Consider the following 24,070-nt stretch of genomic DNA (forward strand, 5'->3'; position numbering starts at 1 on the left):
ACACCAATAAATTATCCCTAATTTCCCTTGAAATGCTAATGGGTCTAAAATTCTTCATTTTGAATTTTCTTTCCCTATGTTAATGCCCTATCATCAAAAAGATTCTTCTTTTAAAGTTTAAGGCTTCTGTGAAATATATTACATTTCTAAAAAATTGCCTTTCAGGAGGGGAGGGAGGGAGGGAAAAAAAAAGATGAAAGTGGCTAAGTGTCTGTTTCTCATCTTATGCTTCTGGGTAAGGAGGGAGACAAAAACCAGACTTTCTGTAAGAAGAAAACCTAAACCTCTGATGTGTCTTCATTTCCATTGGTGGTTTTATTTCTTAATTATACATCCAAATTAAGCTGGGGAGGAAAGCCCTTTCTGTCTTGTATCTGGTCTACTGTGCCACCATATTATTCATATTTGCAACACAGAGACTTTTTAATACTGTAATGAAACTTTTATGCAGTTGTGATTTTATCAGTGTGTGTACTCTCCACCAGTGCAAGTTATGATGCCTCTGAGCCTTCTCGTCCTGTGTGATCCTTCTTGAGATCCTCCCAAAAGCACTCCATGGAGGATCAAACCAACATATTCTCGGCTTTCCTCTGGTTCTTCTATTATTACACGCATACCAGCACAACCATGCTATGCTCATCCACCCTGAGGCCAACTCAGTTTGGTGAATTCCTTCCTAGAACCTCCGTAGCAAGCCTTAAATCCAATTCACTCTGAAGCTCATAGATTGGACAACAAGAGGTCCCTGCCCAAGCACCACTTCATGGTTCTTTTTTGGGCCCTCCTGGCTCAGAGTGAATGTAAATAGTAACTGTTGCTCTTTTGGCCAGCAACCCTGAGGATCTTCCGCTTCCAGTTTGATTTTTTTTAATTAAAGGGACCACCCCTAGACTCACTTCTTAAAGGGCCTATTCATTGGATGGGCATTACTTCACTAAAACTGAGAACCTGAAAAGACTTTAGCTTAAAAGGCCCAGGGTCTCCCATTACATCATAGGCTATCTGCAGTCGTCCTGATGACTATCTGGCCACTGGACCCAGATGGCTCTGAAGGAGAAAGTGAGGCTGATGACTTTGCACAGCGCCCCCTCACTCAGATCAAGTCAATGGCGAGTCATGTCATCTTTTCCCTGTGTCATGGTCCTCTTCAAGAACGAAGGACAAACACAACAACAACAACAACAGCAGCAGCTTTAAAACCTATCCTTGTCCTCATCCTTCCCTCCATTCCCTCTGCTCCTCGTGCTATCCCAGGCCATCCCTTCCCCTGCTCTGGCCATACTCTTTTCCCTTTTTAATTCTGACTTCTTGGTGAACCAGTTCAACTCTACATTATTCCCTACTCTTGAATTCTTTGCTCCTTTGTCCTGTAGCCAATCACACTTTGTTAAAACCCAACCTTGGATTATTCCCACCATCCTCCTCCTTTGCTCCCAGTCATGTGCTGCTGGAACTGGAGGGAATCTTGAAACCATGCTGTGTCCACTACAAATTTATTAAAGCTAATCTCCCCCAATTGCCTCATGAAATAAATAAATAAGCAAACAAGCAGATAAATAAATAAATAAAATAAAGCTGATTTCGACTATGCCCTCATTACAGCAAGGCAAATACTCTCTTACTACCCAATTGATTCCCTAACCCATTTACCACAGCAGTTGTTCCAAAGTCTTCTGTCTTCAAGCCTTCCCTATCACTCCTTCCCTCCACCTTCTCTGCTAAGGACTTCACCTCTTATTTCACTGAGACATATTGAGGTTATTTGCCAAAGGCTCCCTCTTTACCCCTCCTCCTCCTGCTCCTCCCATCCCTCTGACATCATCCCATTCCTTATCGCCCTCATTCTAGTCTCTAATGATGAGGTAGCCCCTCTGCTTGCCAAGGCCAACCCCTTGATCTCATTCCCCACGTTCCAGTAGATTATCTCATCTCTTTGTGTCTTCTCCAGCAGATTGCACCCCCCACCATAAAACCATGCTCTCTTCCTTCTCTGCTGCCCACAAACATACTCTTGTCTCCCCCATTCTTTTTAGAAACAAATTCGTTTTGCTCTTACATTACCAAAAATTTCCCCAGTACCCTCCAATCTTACTCCCACCCACTGAGCTGTCTTATACATCAAATAATATTTTAAGAGGAAAAAAAGGAAGAAAATTGAAGAGAGAAAAAATGAGCAAAACTAATCAATGCACCAAAAAAGTCTGAAAAGTATGCAACATTCCCCTTTGGTGGACCTCTCACTTCTGTAAAGGAGGTGGGGCTGGGGGAGGTGCTTCTCTTATCTCTTCTTTGGGGCTGCTCTGGCTCTTGGTCATTTTGCACATTCACTCTTGATTATCTAGTGGTGGTGCTCCTTTCAGTTTCCATCGTTGGAGTCATTGTGTGTATTGTCTTCTTGGCTCTGCCTCATTCTCCATCAGTACATGCTAGTCTTCTCATGCTTCTGCATATTCATCATATCTGTCAGCACAGTAACATTCCACTACATTCATGTACCACTGTTTAACCATTCCCTAATCGATGGGTAGCTACTTTGTTTTCAGTTCTTTGCTATTACCAAAGTGCTACTAATATTTTTGGGAATATAGGCACTTTCTTCTTTTTTCTTTTCTTTTCATATTTTATTTCTTCCTACTTACATGGAAAAACAATTTTTTACATTTTTTAAAAATTCTGCATTCTAAATTCTCTCCCTACCTTCCTCTTCTCCCTCCTCACTGAGATTTGATATAGATTATACATGCACAGCCATGCAAAACATATTTCCATATTAGTCGTGTTGTGAAAGAAAACACAGACCTCCAAAAAGCCACATACACACAAAAAGAAAAAAACAGTGTGCTTTGATCTGCATTGAGACTCCATCAGTTCTTTCTCTGCAGGTGGGCAGCATTTTTCATCATAAGTCCTTCAGAATTGTCTTGGATCGTTGTATTGCTGAAAATAGCTAAGTCATTCACAGTTGATCATTGTATAACATTGCTGTTACTGTGTACAACATTCTCCTAGGTCTGCTTACTTCACTTTGTATCAGTTCATGCACGTCTTTCCAGGTTTTCCTGAAAACATCTTACTCAGCATTTCTTATAGCACAGTAGTATTCCACTACAATTATATACCACAAAATTTTCAGCCATTCCCCAATTAATTGATGGGCATCTCCTCAATTTCCAATTCTTTGCCACTACAAAAAGAGCTGCTATCAATAGTTTTGTACAAACAGGTTCTTTTCCCTTTTTTATTTTTTATCTTTTTGGGACACAGACTTAGAAGCGATGTTGCTGGGACAAAGTGTATGCACAGTTTGCTCTTCAGAGCAATTGGTTGGGTCAGTTCACAACTCCACCAACAGTGCAAAAATACGGAACACAGCACAAATCTGCACGGTACCCTTGCGCAGGGGCCATGCTAATCTTCTCTTAGTATCTTAGCATATGTGCGGACACGGCAAGCACAGATGCTTTCTTCTTGCCAGTCACCTCGGGACACATGCCTAGTCATGCTGCCTGTGGATTGAAGGGTATGGATATTTAATCACTTTATTTGCACAATTCGAAATGACTTTCCAAAATGGTTGCATTGGTTCACAGCTTCACCAACAATGCCCCTGGAATGCCTATCTTCCCACAACCCTCTAACACTGACTATTCCTATCTTTTGTCATCACCAGTTTGCTGTATTTGAAGTGAAATCTCTGGGTTGTTTTGACTTGCACTCTCTTATTCTTAGTGATTTGCAGCATTCTTCCATACAGTTTCCAACACTTTTACAAGTCTTTTGACATATATTTGTTCATATCCTTCGATCTTTTATCTTCTGGGGAATGACTTTTGGTTTCAGATACACACATGTACACATCTAAACATATACACACATATGCACACATACTTATATAGCGTGCACATGTGTAACAGTTGTCTATATATCTTACATACAAAACCCCTATCTGAGAAATCTGATGCAAAGATATTTTCTGCATTCCACCTCACCAGATCCTAACGTGCCCACTCTCCTCACCTCCTCCTCCTCTCCTCTCAACCTCTTTTAAATCCTCTTGGATCTGGCTTCCAAACTTATCGTTTAACCGAAGCTGCTCTCTCCAGTGTTACTGATGGCCTCTTCTCAAGCCTCATCCCTCTTGACTTCCCTGAAGCATCACTTTCTCTTTATTCATGGATACTGTCTTGTCCTTGGGTTTTCCTGGCCAGCCTTCCTCTTGGTTCTCCTCTTACCTGTCTCTTCAGTCACTTTTAGTGCATTTTCTGTAACTGTAGGTGTCCAAGTCTCCGTCCTGTTCCCTCTTCTGTGTTCTCTCTCTATTACCTTCCTTGTGACCTCATCAGTTTCCATGGAATCATCTCTATGCTCATGATCCCAGATTATTCACCCAGCCTGAGTCTCTCTTCAGAGCTCCAGACACATGTCCCCAGATGTCTACTGGACGTTTCACAGTGAATGTCCCTCAGGCATCTTAAACTCAACATGACCCGGAGAGAATTCATTCTCTTCCCTCCTCCCCTCACCCCAACCTCCCTCTTATTGTTGAGGGCATCACCATCCTTCCAATTATCCAGGTTCCAAACCTTGGTGTCATCCTGTATTCCTTCCTTTCATACATCCCGCATGCTTAATCAAGCCTCGTCATTTCTTTCTCAACACCATCTCTCCCACCTGATTCCTTTTTTCTGCTTACATAGCCAGTATGCCAGTCCAGACCCTTGCCTGGATATTCCAAAAGTCTTCTCATTGATCTCCCTGCCTCGTCTCTCTCCATTCTAACCTACCCTCTACCAAAGTGATTTTCCTAAAGTGTAGATGTGACTGTATCACCCTCCTACTAAATAAATTACAGTGGCTCCTTATTACACCCAGGTTCAGAGCAAGTCCTTTTTTCTGGCATTTAGCCCTCTTTACAATCTGGTCCCTTCCTACCTTTCAGTCTCCTTACATTCTGCTCCCCTCTTTCCACTCTGTGATCCAGCCCTACCGGCCCACTTGCTGATCCTTTCACACAAGATGTCTCCAATCTTTGCTTTAGCATAAGCTGTTCCCCATATTTGTTAGCCTCTCCCTCCCAACCTTCAATTCTTAGAATTTCGTCTTCTTTTAAGACTCTGATACACCCTCCAGGAGGCCTCCGCCAGCTGCTAGTGCCATCTCCTCTCAGATTACCTCGCATCTGCTCCGTATATCTCCAATGGTCTGATTTATATGGGGTGCCCCCACCCCACCCCCTTCCTTTTATAACGTAAACTCCAAGAAGGCAGGGAATGATTTTTGCTCCAAGGTCTGGGTTCAGTCTTGGTGGGTGTCTCTTATCAAAGTGCTCATCAGCTCTCGCCCCCATCCAGTGTTTCTCTTGCAAGCATCAACACTTCTTTCTAGTTTAGATCTGTTCACACCTGGCTTTACAGTCTCAACCTTGTTCACTGGGAATCAGCCTTAACAAGGAATGAACGAACCTTATCACAGGAGGGCCTTGTCAACCTCTCAGGGCAATTGCCTCTTTAACACCAGTGGTCTCCTGGCAATGCTAAATGGTGGGGAACCATCCAAGTCCACAATCTGGGAAGAAGCGGTGGCTTCTGTGATCCCAAGGACAACAGACAGACACACAGGGACTTTCATTCCACTGCTTCTCATTTCTGTCAGTGAAGTAGGCAGAAGATGTGACAAAGTGGCATCAAGCTGGAAACATGTGATTAGAAACAGAGAAGGGAAGCAGTCACATATGAAGAACAAGGTCTAACTGAAGACCTAGAAGCTTCCAGCATGTTTGATCGTCAATTGATCACCAAGCATTTATTAAGTAGTTACATGTGCCAGGTTCCATGTTAAGTGCTGAGAAGGATATGGACTGGGTCTGTGATTTCAATGCATAGAGAACTCCCAGGAGAGGGAGCCCCTCCACCAATGCAGGTTGATACCTTCTCTGCTATTTATAATCCTAGAAAGCTTCCTAGAACTCCTGAGAGTCTTAGGGAGTTGTTCAGGGTCTGACAACCAGGCAGTATGGGTTGGAGGCAGGACCTGAGCTCAGGTCTGTGCTGGCTTGGGGGACCGATCTCTATCCATAATGCCATGCTGCCCCGTAGAGTGCTAGGAATATGAGAAAAAAGGGAAAACAGTCCCTTAAATTCAAATACTGAAAAACAACTTCATGCAGTGCAATGTACTGTTGCCCAATATGTATGTGTGTGTCCATATATACATGTATACATATGCAAATGGAAAAAAAGGTGTGTGTGTGTATATAGAGTGAGGCTATATGTAATATATGTTGTGTATATGTATAGGTTATTTTCCATATTCATACATATACATATATATGTTCGACTGAGGAAAACAATTTATATGTGTACATATAAACATATACAATATATTTAATAAAAATATACAATATATGATATATTGTATACATACAAATTATTTCATATGTTTGTAGATATTCAAGTAGTAAAAAGCAACTTGTGTATATATACACAATATATTACATATTTGCAAGTGGTTTCATATATATTCAAATAGGGGGAATAATATATATACCATAAAATGTTACATATATTAGATATGCAAATTTTCCATATATACAAATAGGGAAAATAAATTATATATTTACATGTATTCTATATAATATATAACAAACAGATATTGCATATTATAGTTTCATACATTCAAATAGGGAAAATTTGTATATGTAATACATAACGCACAATCTGCTATATATGCTATATAGTTTCCATTTGAACATCTATGAATGTATGTGTATATGTATATATTTTCCAACACACATATACTATATATGTACATACATATATACATATACCTATATATACACACACCTCTAATCTTGCTATATCAGCACATATAAGATTCATACAGAGTAGATTCAAGGTAGCCTGAGAGAGGAAGTGTCAGGATTCATGGGAAAATACAGAGTCACACAGGTTGAGGTATGGTAGGCTTAGGAGAAGCCCCACTAGAGGACATAGCTAAATGAGTGAAATGTTTCCATTAAAGCAAAATCATCATGAGAACAATACTAGAAACAACAGAACATGATTTTTTAAAATAAGTATTCGGTGACCACATCATTTGTCTCCAGCATGGGAATCAGGCTATAACTAATATGTTTATGAAATACTTTATCTGCAATCTAACTGTTCATACAAGGGAAATGCCTACAGTATTTCCTGCCCTCTCACTGCAATAAGTCAGCCCACAAAATCTTGAGGATATAAACCTATGGTTAGCAATAATATTTAATCCTGGCATCTTCTCCAGAAAACAAGCCCGCCCAGCTCGATTTGCCTGACCCTGGTGTGGGCTGAGACGATGGAGAAGAAGGCTGTCTTTGTCTCTGAGAGGAAGAGCACAGTGAGTAGGCTGCGGCCCGGCTTAGGACGGTGGGTTGTGCATAAGAAGTGGCCTGAGGGTTTCTGAGAGAAAGCTTGATGAGGTGGCCAGTGCACTCTCCATTATCGGCAGCATCAGGGGGGCAGGCTGTGTAATAGAACTCAGGTGACCCTGGAGGTCTGCTGAGTGTGCAAATGAAGGCACAAAGGAAATAAAAACAAAGACTGATAGGTTTTTAATAGACACTGAGCATTGAGCAGGGAGGATGAAAGCATCTTGGCACAGCAGGAAGGAAGCTGGCTTTGGAATCGAGGACATGGGTGCAAAATCCAACTCTGCCACTGACCGCCTGTTTGAGCTTGGACAGGTCACCCACCCTCTGACCCTGCAATGCTGCCTCAGAGGCCTCAGGATAGGACGTCTTGGACAGGAGAGCGAGTGCAGGAGGAAGCTGCTGCAGGCTGCGAGGAGAAGCACCAGAGTCAGGAAGATCTGAGTGTGAATTCTGCCTCACACACTGGCTATGTAACCCTGGACGAGCAACTTGGACAAGCCTATCTCAGACTCAGTTTCTCCCTTTGTAAAACAAGAATAAGAGCACCTGATTCGTAGGGTTGTTGTGTCAAATGACGTTAAACACGTCAAGTGCTTTGTAGAACATAAATATATTCATATAGCATGTCTGTTTAATACAAGTATATTTATATTGTAGAGGCGTATATTAACACACGTATAAATTCATTAAATGAAAAAAATTCATTAAATGTATTTAATAGTTAATAAACATTTATTAACTGCCTATTTATCACAGGAGCTGTGCTGAGCTATAAGAATATGTGTGTGTGTGTGTGTGTGTGTGTGTGTGTGTGTGTGTGTGTGTGTGTATATAGACATATACACACAAAAGATATAGTCCCTGTCCTCAGAAAGCTCTCTCTCCTTCTCTTTCTGTCCCTTTTTCTCTTTGTCTCCCTGACTCTCTCGGAAGTGCCTTGAGGACAGACATATTTCATTTCTGTCTTTCTGTTCCCAAAGCCTAGCATGGCACCTGGCACCTGGTCAGTGCTAAATCAATGCTTCTGTATTGAATTAAATTGAATGGAAGAGATGCATCTGGATAACTGCAGATGGGGAAGTCTATTTCTGGGTAAGCATTTCAGGTGCTGGGTCTAGTGTGTCCAGGAGGTTAAGGTCGCCAACCGAGCTCGCCCACTCCCCACCCTGGTTTGGGGGTAGGGGAAGTGGTAGGGATGGGCAGCTCTGGAACAGGTGCCATGGCCTTTGCAGCTAGGTGGCGCCACAGCCGATAGAGCACTGGGCGTGGAGGCAGGAAGACCTGAGTTTAACTCCAGCCTCAGACCGTGACTAGGTGACCTTGGACAAGTCATTAATCTCCACTGCCTCAATTTCCTCATTTGTAAAATAGGGATAATAATAACACCTACCTCCCAGAATTATTATGAGGATCAAATGAGATATTTGTAAAGTGCTACGTAAATACTAGCTATTATTATTATTATTGTGAATTGTATCATTATTCTTGAAAAAGGATGGTGAATCAGAATTTAAAACTAAAAAGTGGGGCATCAGTCCTATTCTTTTGGTTTGAGTTTCCCGGGACCAAGACAAGCCAAGAAATGTCTGCTTGTCCATCAGGATGTAAAGACAAAACGTCTGACTCTAGCCTGTCTGGCTTTTGTGCTTATTGATAAGATACAACTAAACTTGTAAACCAAAAAAAGAGAACTCCGTGAGGGTAGAGATTAAGAGCGAGGGATGCGGAACGATGGGGTTCATGGATAAAAAAGGTACGCACAAAATACAGTCTGTCTCTCCCACAGTGGGAGGTCTGACATTAGCCATGATATACACATTCTTTCCAAAATACATCACGGAGTCCATTTAAAATGGCAAATTCCTGACTCCAGCACAGAAATAGAGAGTCACATTCGTTTCTGTCACCAATCAGTTGTGCCCTGGCAGATGTCCTTGGGAAAGCTGCCAGACTCCCAACCAGGGCTTCTGAAGTCACAGAATTACAGCCTGTGGTCATGGAAACAAGTCTCAGATGGATGGATGCATAGATGAATGAAAGAAGAAAGCATTTATGAAGTGCTTACTATATACTTCCCTCCCAGGCTGATTTTTTTGGGGCTGTTAGGTAAAAGAGGCTATTCTTTGCCTCATTTCTTACCTAGCCTTAATCACTGAATGGGCATTGCCTCAGTGGAACTGAGACCATTAAAGACCTTAGCTTAAAAAGGGCTAGGTCTCCCACTGCACCTGGGGCCATTTCCAGTCCTGAGGAGAGAGTGAGGCTGGGGACTTTGCACAGTCCTGACTGACTTAAATCCAATTCATTTGCAAGTCATGACACCTCCTTTTCAATGTCATGGTCCTCTTCAAGAATGAGGGACAAAGGACACCACCAACACAGCTACAACCATATACTGGGCACTCTGCAACGCTGGGGGATAACAAAACAAATACGCAATACTGCCTACCCTCAGGGAACTTACATTCTAATGGGAAGACAATGCTTATTACGGGAAGGCAGTAGTGTTGGGGAGGGGGAAGGGAAGGGTGAGCCTACTGTGACAAATCTTGGAGATGGCCCTGAAGTAGTGTAGTGGGCTTGGGTCAGGGGCATGCTCGTAAATGTTTAACCACTGGCTCTCTGACTGGGGCTGGGGGGAGAGTGGAAGTTTGATACGTGTCTAAGTTTAATCTGCATTGCTAATATTTTCTTACGTCTAGACAATCGATAAAAACAATTCCAGCCCTGATTTGTCACTTGCCACATATATGTAGCCACACTTAGTGTCACTTACTGCCTTTGGGCCTCGGTCCCCTTCCGTCCCTCTGTGCCTCACTCCTCTTGATCTCAGCTTTGTCCTTCCCCTGACACCCAACTCCTCCATCCCCTCTATTCTACCAGGACATCATCCTTGCTTCACCTCATTTTCTTCCCTTCCTGGTCTCCATTTGGTTGTTCACCATGTTAACCATACATTGTCTTCTACTTCTGAATCCTTTGCTGGGCCTGACCTCTCACTGCTGACATCTCGACAAACAAACTCCATCTCTGGGTGACCCCCACCACCTTCGTCTGCTCCTAATCATGGACTGCTGGATCGAGTTATTAGAAGTCACTTAGGATGGTGTATTTTATACACTTTTTTAAAACTAGGCTCTCACTCTGCACAGAAATCCTTTTACTTTCTAAGAGCTTCCCTATCTCCCTCCTCACAGTGGCTATCACACATCCTCTCTTCTCTGCTCAAACCTCATCCTACGCCTCCCGGCCCCACTCTCTCAGCAGCGAACCTAACCTGCATTCCTGGGACAGCACAGCCACATGGGGTGAGGTCCCTTCTCTTCCTTACTCCACACCACAGTATTGTCCTTCTCCTTTGTTTCAGGCTCCGAGGAAGAGGTGGGCCCTTCTCATTTCCCAGGCTGGCTCTGCCTGCCTCTTCTGTCTCCCCATCCCTCCTTCCCTCATTATCATCCCTTCCTTCTTTCCCAACTTCAGTCTCTATCCACTCGATTCTTCTCCTCTGCCTGAAAACACACCTGGATGCCCTTCATTCTTTAAAAACAAGACAAGAAGCTTGTACTTGACCAGCTCTGCCTCTGGCTGCCTGTGTGACTTTGGATGAGCCACGACCCCATCACGCCTGACCTTAGCTTTCTCATCTGAAAAGTGAGCAAGGTTGGGTTCCTTTCCTCTCTAAAACAAGGATACAGCCATCATCCTCTTGCCCCCCTCTTATTTGTAAGCTTCTAGAAATAGCTGGGTTTTGTACTCCAAATAAGTACTGGGCCAGGCTTGGCCAAAGCTCTCATTGGTAGCAATCATCTCCAGGAGCTCTGGGGGACTCATTGGAGACTCCTCCAGCTACAGGGAGCATGGAGGTTGAGACCTAGGATGTTCAGACCTCTCAAACTTCCAAGGTTACCTCCAAGTCTGGCAGTATCCCTTTTGGGCTAATATTTGCCTAAAAGGAAAGGACAAACAGAAAAGACGTAGCCCCAGTCCAGGCCTGGCTCACCAAGATGGGATATGTAATCACAGTCATATAGAGGCTGGGATGCGTGACAGGGCAAGAGTCCCTTCTGCTGACCCCCTCTTAGGAAGCCGTGTGAAAGAAGTCTGCCACAATCTGCTGCTGGAAACGGAGAGAGGCCAGAGGTGGGAGGGTGATCCCTTTCAAACATCCACTTGGTTACTGTATCAGGTCTTCTGACTTTGTGGCCAATAAGGGGACTCTACAGCTCAAAGGATGAGGCACCAGGTAGATAGAGCCCTGGACTTGGAGTAAAACAGAACAAAACAAAACAAAAACTGAGTCCAAATCCAACCTCGTGTTCTTGGTACCTGTGTGACTTTGGACAAGGGACTTAACTTCTGCTGCCTCCGTTTCCTCATCTGTAAAATGGCAATAACAATGGCACCCACTCCATTTATTAAGTGCTGACAAAATGCCAGGGATTATGCTAATGTGGAAAATGGTTGGGGATGTTGCTTCTGCATGTCACTCAGTCAAGGGGTGGATGCCTGTGGGACAGCACTGGAATCATTTTGCACTGGGAGAGAGTGCACAGGGGTGCAGTCCGGGGGTTAGGGCCATGGAGTAGAACTGGTAGGTGAATGGACTGGCCATTGACGGCCGGTTCTAAGGTTGGGTGTGGATTGACACATCCGTGTCCCAGGCAGAGGGGGTGTGGGCATACCCAAATAAGGGCAAAAGTAAATAAGGGCTAGGGTAGTCGAATTGTGGGGAGTGAGAGATGTAATTAGAGACAGAGACTCATGTGGGGAGATTGGGCACTTCAGATAGGTTTAGTATCTAGCCAGTGGGGAAACAGGGGAAGGAAATTCAAATCGGGAATAGGGAATAAAAAGGTGTCTGTCGACATCTGTCGACACACGTGCTCTCACATGGGGGAAGCCCAGCCTTCCCAGGTTGTTAATACAGCTTCTTCCCGATTCAACAATGGCTTCGTGGAATGAGTGATATAGATAATACCACTAAGCACTGAGGACAAAATTAATAAAAAGAAAGACAGTGCCTGCCCTCGAGAAGCTTACAATCTGAAGGGTGAGACAATACACAAAAGGAGGCAGGAAGGCAGGTGGGGTGGGGAGACACGGGCTTGGGCACTGGGCCAGGGGCATCTGGTTCTCTGGAGCTGAAACCAGGCAGGGCAGTAGATACAAAGTGCAGTGTTCTGAGAGTCCAGTTTCTGCCCTCTATAAAGGGAAGCCTTGTGAGGAATGGAGTGCTCTGCCCTCCAGCCCCTCCAAACAGAAGGGAGAGGAGGCTGACTGAGAAGGTGTCAATCAAGGCTGGCATTAGCAGCATGGGGGTGAGTATAGGAGTGATAAGCCTCCTCCAATCCTGTGGGGTTGCAACCAGGCAGAGCAGCAGGGGCAAAGGGGATGGTGTCCATCGCACTGGGTGCAATCCCCTCATCTCTGCCTGCTGGAATCCTTATCTTGTGTCAAGGCTCAGCTTAGGGGCCCCTGCCTCCAGGAAGCCGCCCTGCTGCTAGTGAGCTCCCCTCGTTAAATTACCTCGTATTTACTTCTATTTGCACCTTCCCCCAAACAGAATACAAGCTCCTTGAGGAAGAGGATTGGACTGATTTTTACCTCGGACCCTGGCTACCTGGCAGGTGCTTATTGAATATCTGCACGAAATTGTTGAAGGCATTTCAATTTTTCCCTAAATACGTATTTGCTGACATTCTAATGGGAAGAAATGTTTCGTGAATTGTGACATAGTTTTCTAGTGCTGTGTCAGTTTTACGCCATCGTCATTCATTATCCTGAAGAATACAAAGACAATATAATAATATAATGGCTCACGCTAGAGAACGTGGCCCATCACTGGGGAAGAACAGCTTCCCCCCCGCCCCACTTCCCTTTCCAAGTCCAACTGTTTACAAGCTATCAATGACAATACTGCTTGGGCACTTGTAGTATTTCCTGCTAAACCTTCTGGCATTCTGAGAGAAAACTGATAGAAATTCCCTTAGTGAATGGAGTTAATACCTCCTGTGTGCTGCCCACTAAATACTCCCTTCAGATGATATACATCCTATGCTGTAGGCAGATACATACAACTACTTCCTCAGTGCTCATTCATCTTCTTTTCATTCTTTTATGAGGCACAGGTAATGGACTGTATTATTTATGTTTTTTAAATGTTCAAAACTCTTTAAGAAACATACTGCGTGGCAGAAGTTCACAACTCACCCCAGACAAGATCTGAGAAAGTGCACCTCCTTCCTTTCCTTGGAGAGGTGGAGGACTATGGGCGGGGAATGGTGTATACAAGGTCAGGCACTGACAGTTGCTTTTGCTTTTTGTTTTTGTTATTGTTGTTACGAGGGACACATAGTGTGTATCTGGAAAGGACTGGAATACAAAAACAAGAGGTATTACAAAAAAACACAACTTTTTAACAGTCCCTATTGCCACCATGTATAGCATGAGCCTTGCTTCATACTTCACCAAGGAAATGGAGAGCATTTGAGGCAAAGTCCCCCTTCTCTCAGCAGTGTGGTGGCAGAGTGGATAGAGTGAGAAGGAAACGGCAAACCACTCCAGTGTCTGCAAACAAAGTCCCCAGGGGGCCATGGAGAGTCGATACCACTGAACAACCACCCTCTTCCCTTCCTCTCCTCATCTCAAGGCTTCAAAGTCCCAGACTGGCCTGCTTCCTTTCCTACAAATAACATCGCATCTCCTCTCTCCACACTTTTGCATCTCGCGGGGTCACAATCCATTTCCTCGTTGTGTCTCAGAACCCTCAGTTTCTCTCCAAGTTCAGTTCAAGCACCGTCCGAGACCTTTCCTGACCGCCCCCACCCCTCCCCGCTGCTCGAGCTCCTCGCTCCCTCCGTTACCTTTTTATGTGCTTACTTCACATAGCCTTTGTACGGACTGATGTATGTACTTGTGTGCGCAGTCTTTGTATACGTCCTTTACAGAATGTAACAGCAATTGTTTCTGTTCCGGCCAGAAACTCTGAGGGTCTTCCGCCTCCAGAATGATTCTTTTGTAAAAGTAAACTAGGCGGCTTCTGCCTCCATTCTTACCTAGCCTGTAACTGCTGAGTGGGCGCTGCCTCAGACAAACTGAGACCTGCCTGGGAAAGGCCTGGCCCACAGCATCCTGGGCGTCGCCAGCGGCCCTGCCCTGCGTCCTGCCGCCTGACCCGGATGGCGCTGGAGGACAGAGTGAGGCTGGCGACTCTGCACAGCCCGGCCTCGCTTCAACCCAATTCCCTTGCAAGTCAAGACACAGCCCTTCTGATGTCACTGGCCCTCTTAGGGAGCAAAGGACAAGCAACAACAGACATCTTCCCAGGGGCAGAGGCCGACGAGTTCCTGTCTTTTTGGCCCCGGTGCTTAGCACGACACTTGGCATGCAGTAGGAGCTTAATAAACACTTGTTGGTTGATGGATTTCCCAAGGTCTTCCGATGCCAAGTTCAGCACTCATTCCACCACGCAACTGTATTTTTGTGTCTCTTGAAATCGACTTGAAGGGACAGCAAGGCATTTTTTTAAATGGTGTGGGTGGTTTTCTAAGAAGTTTCAATGAGTCAACAAGCTGCTTTGTTCAAAATGCAGAAACCAGAGGAGGGAAGCAGGCCTGTCCTCCCCTATGGGACATCCCTATTCTTTCTACTGTGATTACGCTAAATCATGCCGGCCAATCAAAAACCACGTGAAAGGAAGAGCTGTGACTGACATCCGACACAAAAGCTTCCGGTCACTTCCTTTCATCTTACTCCAAAATCAGCACAGACATGAATGCTTCACTCAGGAGACCAATGTCTGAGGAAGTTACAAAGATTCTCTTCTGTCCGACTGAGCCAGTGGGAGCTGGGCCTCCAGGTCCAAGACCTCCCTGCAAACTGCTGCCGGAAGCAGGAAAGGTATACTTTACGCAGCAGGCGAAGTGGTCTTGCCCTTTCGAACTAGCCAGAGCAATGCCAGCTTTGCCTACGTGAAGGCCCTGTGTACTGCGGGAGCTGAGATTAGCAACCAAGTGCTCACAGCACCATCATGGTCTAGAGTCATGGGCTTAGAGTTGAATGGCCACCATTCTAATCTCATTATTATACAGAGGAAGAAACTGAGCCACAGAGAAGTTAAATGACTTGCCTAGGGTCACACCAACAGTATATAAACCCAGGTTCTTTAGCTGTTCACTCTGCGAGCTTTGCAAGACAAAGGGAGGCTAAAATTGTGAGATCTACAAGCAAACAGCAATTACGACAAATGGCTGAGTTTTTACAGCTGACAATTTTCTTCAACTGCAGGTCACATAATTTTCTAAATCCTCTCCACTGAAGAATCTATCTAGTCACCAAAAAGATACACAAATCATACAACTTCTTATGCAATGTTGCACATGTGGTTGAGAATACAGAGTAAGTTTCTTAGGGACTGCCTAGGAAGCATAGAATGGTAGAAGAAATGATTACGGGTGTTTCTTTAAACATGTCATTTATCTGCACATAGGGGTGGGGGGCGGTGTTTGGGGAGGACTAGCCCCTCTGGCGTGAGGGCTCCTGAGTCTTTGGTGTCCACCTGTCACTCAACTCTCACCTGTGGCTCCGAGAAGGTATAGCACGTGCCACAGCCGCGTCCTGGTAAACCATCTCTGCAGACGGGCTGCACCAGGTTGAGGGTAACCGACAGGCTTCCAAGCCATTGGTGAGTTAGGAGGATGTCTACTCCAAGCATGTGAAGACTTCCTTGGGTGGAATGGGCACATGAGAACAATTTCTTCCAACAGCCATGAAGGTATCTGAAGCAGGTTGAAGCGGCCAAGGTCATCTACTGCATCCTGGGCTATCACCAGTCATCTTGCCACTGGACTTTGATGACTCCGGAAGAGAGTGAGGCAGACGACTTAGCGCAGCTCTGCTTCACTTCCATCCAGTTCATGCAGGAGTCAAGACATCACCCATGATGTCATCAGTCCTCTTCAAAAATGAAGGATGAACAACCATATCTATACATGGAAACCTGTCCCTAAATATTCATATGACAAAGCATATATACTATATGGAAAGAAAGGGATACAGATACTAATTATTACAGAATGTTATCTCTGCAGTGAGGCAGCTAGGTGGCTCAGTGGATAGAGTACTGGGCCTGAAGTCAGGAATACCTGAGTTCCAATCTAATTGCAGACACTTACTAGCTATATGACCCTGGGCAAGTCATGTAACCTTTGTTTGCCTTCATCCACTGGAGAAGAAAGTGGCAAATCACTCTAGTATCTTTGCCAAGAAAACCCTACGCACAGTCTGGTCCACAGAGTCTATGGTCTATGGCAGGGGTGGGGAACCTTGGCCTCAAGTTCACATGTGGCCCTCTAGGTCCTCAAGTTTTGACCTAGACAGACACATGTGGACACCAGGCTACAAGTTCCCCACCCCTGGTCTATGGGGTCACAAAGAGTTGCTCATGACTGTGTAACAACAATCTGTGCATTGGATAGTTTTCTGATACTTTGATTTTGGGGGCACCACAAATCAAAGTCTTTTGAAACAAACAAAAAACCCTCAATCTGTTGCTACATCCTCTAGGCTGGTATTTTATTCAATATTTTTGTGTCAATCTTCAGTAGGGATACTGGTTGATAATTTTCTTTCCTTACTCTATGTCTCCTTGGTTTAGGTATCAAAACAATCTCTAGTTCATAAAAGGAATTCCATCGGATTTCTTCTTTTCCTATTCTTGCAAAAATCTCTGTAATACTGGCATTAGTGGTTATCTGAATGTTTGGTAGAGTTTACTTATAAATCTACCTGGTCTTACAGTTTTATCTTGGGCATTATTTTATGGCCCTTTGAATTTCTTTTTTTCTGAAATAGAGCCATTTAAAACTGCTTATTTCCTTTTCTGTTAAACTGGCTGTTTTATATTTTTGTAAATATGCAATCATTTTATTTGTTGTCAATGTGTTGGAAAATAATTGGGTAAAACTTTCTAACAGATTTAACATTTCTTCTTCATTTGTGGTTAATTCTTCATTTTCATTTTTGATACTGGCAGTTTGGTTTTCCTCCCTCTTGTATGAGGGTGACTAACCACTGATCGATTTTATTAGCTTTTAAAAACACAGATCTCAATTGTATTTATCAATTCGATGTTATTGTTGTTCTTTAGTTTCCGTTTTGCGTATCTCTTCTTTGATTTTCACACTTCATTTTTGTGTTCATTTAGGAGTTTTCTATTTGTTGCTCATTTAGGCTGATTGTACGCCTAATTGATTTATCTCTTCTTTTTCTTTTTTGCTGATGAAAATGTTGAGAGACGTAACTTCTGCCCTAAGGCCTGTTTTGGATGTGTCCCAAGAGTTTTGGTATGCAGTCTCATGCTTGTTATTTTCTTAACTATAATTATCTATTGTTTCTATGATTTATTTTTTGACATCAAATTTTTCTAGGATTTAGTTATTTAGTTTCTATTTATATTTGGATCCTTTCTTCAAAAGGTCATTTAGTGATTATAATTTTCTTATTTTAGTCACAAAGAATGTCTTTAATCCTCTACCACAATTTATGTCCTTGCAGATGGTCAGTTTCATAAAAGTACTGTGGCTGCCTGAGAAATATGTATATTACTTTCCATTTATCTTCATTAATCTCCAGAGACCTATCATAGCTAACTTTTCTAAAATTCTATTCATATTTTCAATTTCTTTCTTATTAGTTTTGCCTCAGTCTGAAAGGGGCAAAATGAGGTCTCCCATTATTACAGTTTTCCTGACTCTGTCTCCATGAAATTCAATGAACTTATCCTTTAACTACTTCAATCTATTTAGTTTGGTGTATATATTAAGCACTGATATTATTTCATTATCTATGGTGCCTTGAAGCATGATGTCATTTCACTGCCCCTCTTTTTTAACCATATCTATTTTTATTGTTGTCCTGTCTGAGATGATAATCACTACTTTTGTTTTTGTTTTAAATTTGTCTGAGGCATAATAAATTCTGGCCCAGCCACTCATCTTAACTCAGTGTGAATCTTTATTTCCAATAAACAACACGTTGTGGGATTGTCTGCTAAGCTATTTGGCTATCTTCTCCTTTACACGTGAGTTTATCCCATTCACATTCACTCTTATGACTGTTACTTATATATTTCCCTCCATCATATCCTTTTATACTTTTTCTTTTGACCCCAACACTCTGCATTACAAAGAACAAGAAGGTGGTGAGAGAGAGAAGGAATGCGATCAACCCCAATAATACGCGATTGAGGTGATCTGCTGCCATTCCCCTCCTATCCTCTCTGTACCTTGCTTAGATCCTAGTCATGGTCTCCTATGAGGCAGCTAGGTGGCGCCATAGTGCATAGAGTACCCAGCCTGGAGTCGGGAAGACTCATCTTCCTGAGTTCAAATCCAGCCTCAGACATTTACTAGCTTATGTGACCCTGTGCAAGTCACTTAACCCTGATTGCCTCAGTTCCCTCATCTGTAAAATGAACTGGAGAAGGAAATGGCAAACCAGTCCAGTATCTCTGCCAATAAAACCCCAAATGGGGTCACAAAGAGTCAGACATGACTGAAAGGACTGAACAACAACTTCTTAAGGTTGTTATGAGATAATGAGATAATATTTGTAAAGCACTTCACACTGTGCCTGGCACATAGTAGGTGCTATATAAATGCTAGCTGTTCTTAAGCAATCATGCTATTCTCTCCCTTATTTTTTTTTATTTGTTTTTTGCTAGGCAATGGGGTTAAGTGACTTGCCCAGGATCACACAGCTAGTAAATGTTATATGTCTGAGGCCAGATTTGAACTCAGGTCCTCCTGAATCCAGGGCCCATGCTCTATCTACAGCGCCACCTACCTGCCTCACATGCTCTTCTCTCAAGGCTAGGCCAGCCAGATCTTCCCTCAGAGTTCCAGAATACCCTGGAGTATTGTGGGTGTTATCTCTCATCTCCTGCTATCAGCTCAAGCCCCCAGGTCCCTCCACTATTAGGGATCTGTGTCAAGCTCCTCATTTCCTTCTAGCTAGCTGCTTAACATTCTTCAGTACTTGTGAAAGGTTGTGAGGGTAGTACCAGAGCATGAGACATATTATCTCTCCAGTCCCGGTCTTCTAATCTCACAGCCCTAGATGAAGCTTCATGTCCTCAGTATCTCCTCCTGAACTCTCATCCCTACTCTAGTTAGCCCTATGTGCTTTCCCAAGTCCTGGATATGCCCATTGCCAGGCCCATTACACCACCCTTTGAAGTCCTTATGAAATTCTTACAAACTCCCCTAGAGCATATCCTTGATCTTTACAACCAACATTCCCTTCTCCCTTACTTTAACAGAATTCTAATCCCCTCCCCACCACCACCCAGGATACCATGTCCCTTACAACCACAACACTCCCCTAGGACAGCCTTATTTAACTTGCAAGAGTTAGGAGGTGGTGGGGGCAAACTCCTTGGGTACCAGTCCATCCTTCTGTGGCCTCTCCTTTTCTGAGGTCCATACAATCCATCTCTACTGCCTTTTGCCCTAGGGTCTGTGAATTATGGTGTCCAAAAAATTTAAGAGATAAATTTCTGGGTAATTAATCATCTTATTAATAACACTAGCATTTTAATGAAAGAGGTCAGTAGCTCTCTCGAATGCCAAAGACCTTCATGGCAGCAGGCTAAAGGTTTATATGGCCTTGGTAAAGTGGGTATTCCAGAGGGTAACAAACAACTCTGATTAGTTAATAAGTAATGAGAGAGAATGAATATTACAGCAATGGGCTGGACCTATTCTAATGAACTTTGATTATGGCATTTGCTTATAAATTACAGCCAGCGCTGGGCAATCTAAACAAAGAATCTATATCCCCAACCCAAGCCTGAGCAGAAGACAATGGGCCAAGAGTTTCACCTTAGATTAGAAATCTGATCTTCCATCAGCCCTTTCCTGGAGAAACTGGACAAGGAAATAGGACAGGGACAAAAAGTATGAGTTTCCCCAATTTTAATAATTGGTTATTAATATGAGAGAGAAATAATCATTTCTCTCAGAACTAGTTTTCTTAGTATCTTGATAATTATTTCAAAATAATTGGTTTCCTTTGTAATCCTACATGCTTGATTTTATGCATTTAAAAACCTGATTCTGAGAAGGGGTCCATAGCATAGGCTTCACCTATTACCTTGTAATAGGCCCAAGGAGTCTATTACACACACAAACGTAAAGGACTGAACACCTGCTCTAGGTCTTTCTACCAACTTTCTTAACAACAATATCAGGTTCACAATCTCCTTTTCATTATCCTCTTCCACACCCTGTCATTATCCTTAAGAATTTAAACCATTCATTTGGACAGCCCCTCTGACAACCTTAGTTCTACTGACTTCCTTCTTTCACCCCCTTCCGCTACCATAGGTACAGATCAATGTCCCAACTCTCAATCCTTTGGCATTAGCAATATTCAAATTTAGAACTTTGAAAGCACCTTCTGTAACAACAGCCTCCTACCCTTCTACCTCTTCCATTCTCTCACCTAAACCAAACCTACTCCTTGCCCTGTGATTATTCCCTTGGCCCACCCTATTTTCTGTCCATTTCCCCAACTCTGGGTTCACTTGCTTCTATTCCTGGCCTTGACTCCATGGTTCAGCTATTTACTGTTTCACCTTATATTACCTTGGAGCTTTTTTTCTATGACCTTTTCCTGTTCCTGGCCTGGGAATCCTTAACCCTTGGCCATCCCCACTGCCTAGTTTCTACACTTCTCCTCCAGGGTTGCTGGATATCAAGGAAGAAAGTTAAAAGAACAGACTGGCTTCAACCATGCCAGATTTGCTAATTCTCCTCCTTTAGATCCCACACTCCACCCTCCATGATTAGAGCAAAGGACCCTGCCTAATTTATCCCTAAAAAGACTGATGCCATCTGAAATGAGGTCCCTGAATCTGCCTCTTCATGCCTCAAAATTTATAAAATGTTATACAAATGTCTATATTAGTTTATTTTATTTTGCCTTCTCACTGGCCACAAAAATGGGCCATCTCCTTGCCAGGCCACTTGGCCTCCAGCTTCTATCTCTAGCTCCAATTTGAAACTCTCATCCCAGGACCCTCAGCTTCTGGTTAGTGAGCGTTAATTATCATGCTTATGGATGGATGCCCACTCACCATCTTCTTCCTGTCACCTGTATGCATTGTTTTTTGCCCATTTCCATCCCTAATTCTGACAACGATAATTAAATCAACACCACCATTCCTGGAAAGGCTAAACCAACCAATTGTCTTATTGAGTAGCCTGCTATTTGGTCTGCCTGCCACAATTCTCTCTCCATCCTCCATTCAGCTATTGAAGTGAGTTTCCTAAAGCACAGATCTGTCCCTGTCATCACCCCCACCCCCCACCCCATCAACTCGGTCTCAAAACCTGAATGCATAGTTTTAAACTAGCATTGGTATTACTAGCCACATATTTTCTTGACCTCTCTGAAGTCTTTGAGAGAGCCAATCAGTCTCTTCTCCTCAATACCTTTTTCCCTCTAGGTTTTTTTTTTTAATAACATAGCTCTCTCCTGGTTCTTCTCCCACCTTTCTGACCATTCCTCCCCAGTTTCTTTTGCTGGGTCTTCATCCAAGGTTTGCCCATCAACCATGGGTGTCCCCCAAGGCTCTCTCCTGGGTCATCTTCACTTCTCCCCCTGTATCATTTCCCTCGGTGATCTCATCAATTTCTATAGTTTCAACTATCATGTTGAGGCAGATGCTTCTCAAATATATTTATCTAGCCCTGACCTCTAGTTGGATGGTCACATACCTCCAATACCTACTGGACATTTCAAACTAGGTATCTCATAGACATCTTAAACTTAACATGTCAAAAACCGAATTCATTATCTCTACTCCCAAACCCTCTTCTTTTCCTAACTTCCTTATCATTGTCAAGGGTACTACCCTCCTCTCAATTTCCCAGGATGGAAACCTACGGGACATACTCAACTCCTCACTTTCTCTCACAGCATCCCCCCACCCCATCCAATTAGTTATCAAATCTTATTATTTCTACCTTTTTGACACCTCTCATATTTGCCCCCTTATCTCCTCTGGCGCTGACATCACCCATGCAGGCTCTTCACACCTCAGGTATGGGTTACTGCAATAGATCTGCCACAAATCTCTCCCTACCCCAGTCCTTCCTCCATTCAGCCATCAAACTGATCTTCTAAAATGGAGGCCTGACCATATTATGCCCCGCCCCTTTCATTCTGTTAACTATGGTGGCTCCTATCACCTCCAAGATTGTCTTTTTTACTTGTATTTGTATCTATCGTACTTAGCACAGTGTCTGCACATAATGAACACTTAATATTTTTTCCTTCATTCGTTCACTCACTTATTTATTTGTTCCTTTACAACTTTTCCAGGAACTAACTTCACTAGTTATACCTACTCATCCACATATCTTCAAACTCTCCCCCCCCACCAGATCATCCCCATCTATCTACAAATATGTTCAAGCATCTCCAGTACTCACAAAACAAAACAAAAAAGGTCTCTTTTGATCTACTACAGATAGTTCCCAGCTCTCCTCCCTACTCATTTTCAGTTTTTCTTCTTGAAGAAGCTTGTGATTCCCAAGGCCTCTTCTCCTTCACATGTTGAATAATGCTGTCTATGCCTAACTCATGGACAGCAATACAAAGAGTGCCCTTGTGGCAGAAGAGGGGGAAGGTGAAGAGACTCTGGGACACCAGAAAGCTTCAGGGGAAGATCTTACCCGGGGTGAAGCCAATGGAAGGAGCAAGGGGACATCGTGTAGCTTCCTAGGTTGTCATTATTCTTTGTGACTAGATGAATTTATGAATGAAAAAATATTTATTAAGTGCCTACTAAATACAAAGCATTGTTTAAATTCAGTTGTTTCTATGCTGCTAAATTACTGCAAGGGCTGATGGAATCCTTGGGAAATACCCAGCTGGATTCTCCCCTACTTATAGTTCTGAAGGTGTCCATGGAAAGGCATGGCAACGGCTGCTGTCTCTCTTTCATTTTGAAGTTTTACTGCACCTCATCCACACGGTGAGTGCCATGTGGCAGCCTCTGAAATGCCCCCCTCTCTGTGGGTCCATCGCGAATGAGGAAATCTACCCTTAGCCCCAGACTTCAACTGATCACTGGGCTACACTTTTCCCAGAACCTCTGGAACCCAGTTGGCCGCTTGGTCCTGAACTTCTCAAAAGCTTGCTGCCCCTTTCCTCAAGGAGCCCAAGTCTAGAGAAACCCTTCTACCTCCCCAAATAAATCAGCTTCTATTCCTTGTAGTCCCTTGGACACCTAAATATCCTTACCACACTCCCATCATCTCCTCTAATTTCATGGGACACTTTTCCCTGAAAGGCTTGCTGGGGTATCAGCTGGTAGAATCCTCAGAGGTGCAGGGACAGCACTTACTGAGCCCCAGTGAGGAGGAAGTATGTACTCTCTTCATCCAATAAATGAGCCTCCCCCCCACAGATGGTGGAGCCTAGAACCAAACCTTACCCAAGTTATAGCTCTATTCACTACTTACTCTCAACTATCCATATTCAACTTTCTGCAATCTGGCTTCTACCCCTATCATCTACCGACACTACAATTATTGATCCTTAATAAACACAGGGATTGCCCCTGTTATATTAGACCTGATAGAGCAACAT

At 43.5% G+C, this 24,070-nt stretch overlaps 1 pseudogene; it reads right to left on the reverse strand.

The window, feature by feature from the left end:
* Positions 1-3,355: 3,355 nt before the first annotated feature.
* Positions 3,356-3,455, reverse strand: LOC144455574 (U6 spliceosomal RNA; annotated as a pseudogene).
* Positions 3,456-24,070: the final 20,615 nt, after the last annotated feature.

Source organism: Phascolarctos cinereus, unplaced genomic scaffold (genome assembly GCF_003287225.1).
Source record: "Phascolarctos cinereus isolate Bilbo 61053 unplaced genomic scaffold, phaCin_HiC Scaffold_9;HRSCAF=440, whole genome shotgun sequence".
Taxonomy (NCBI): Eukaryota; Metazoa; Chordata; class Mammalia; order Diprotodontia; family Phascolarctidae; genus Phascolarctos; species Phascolarctos cinereus.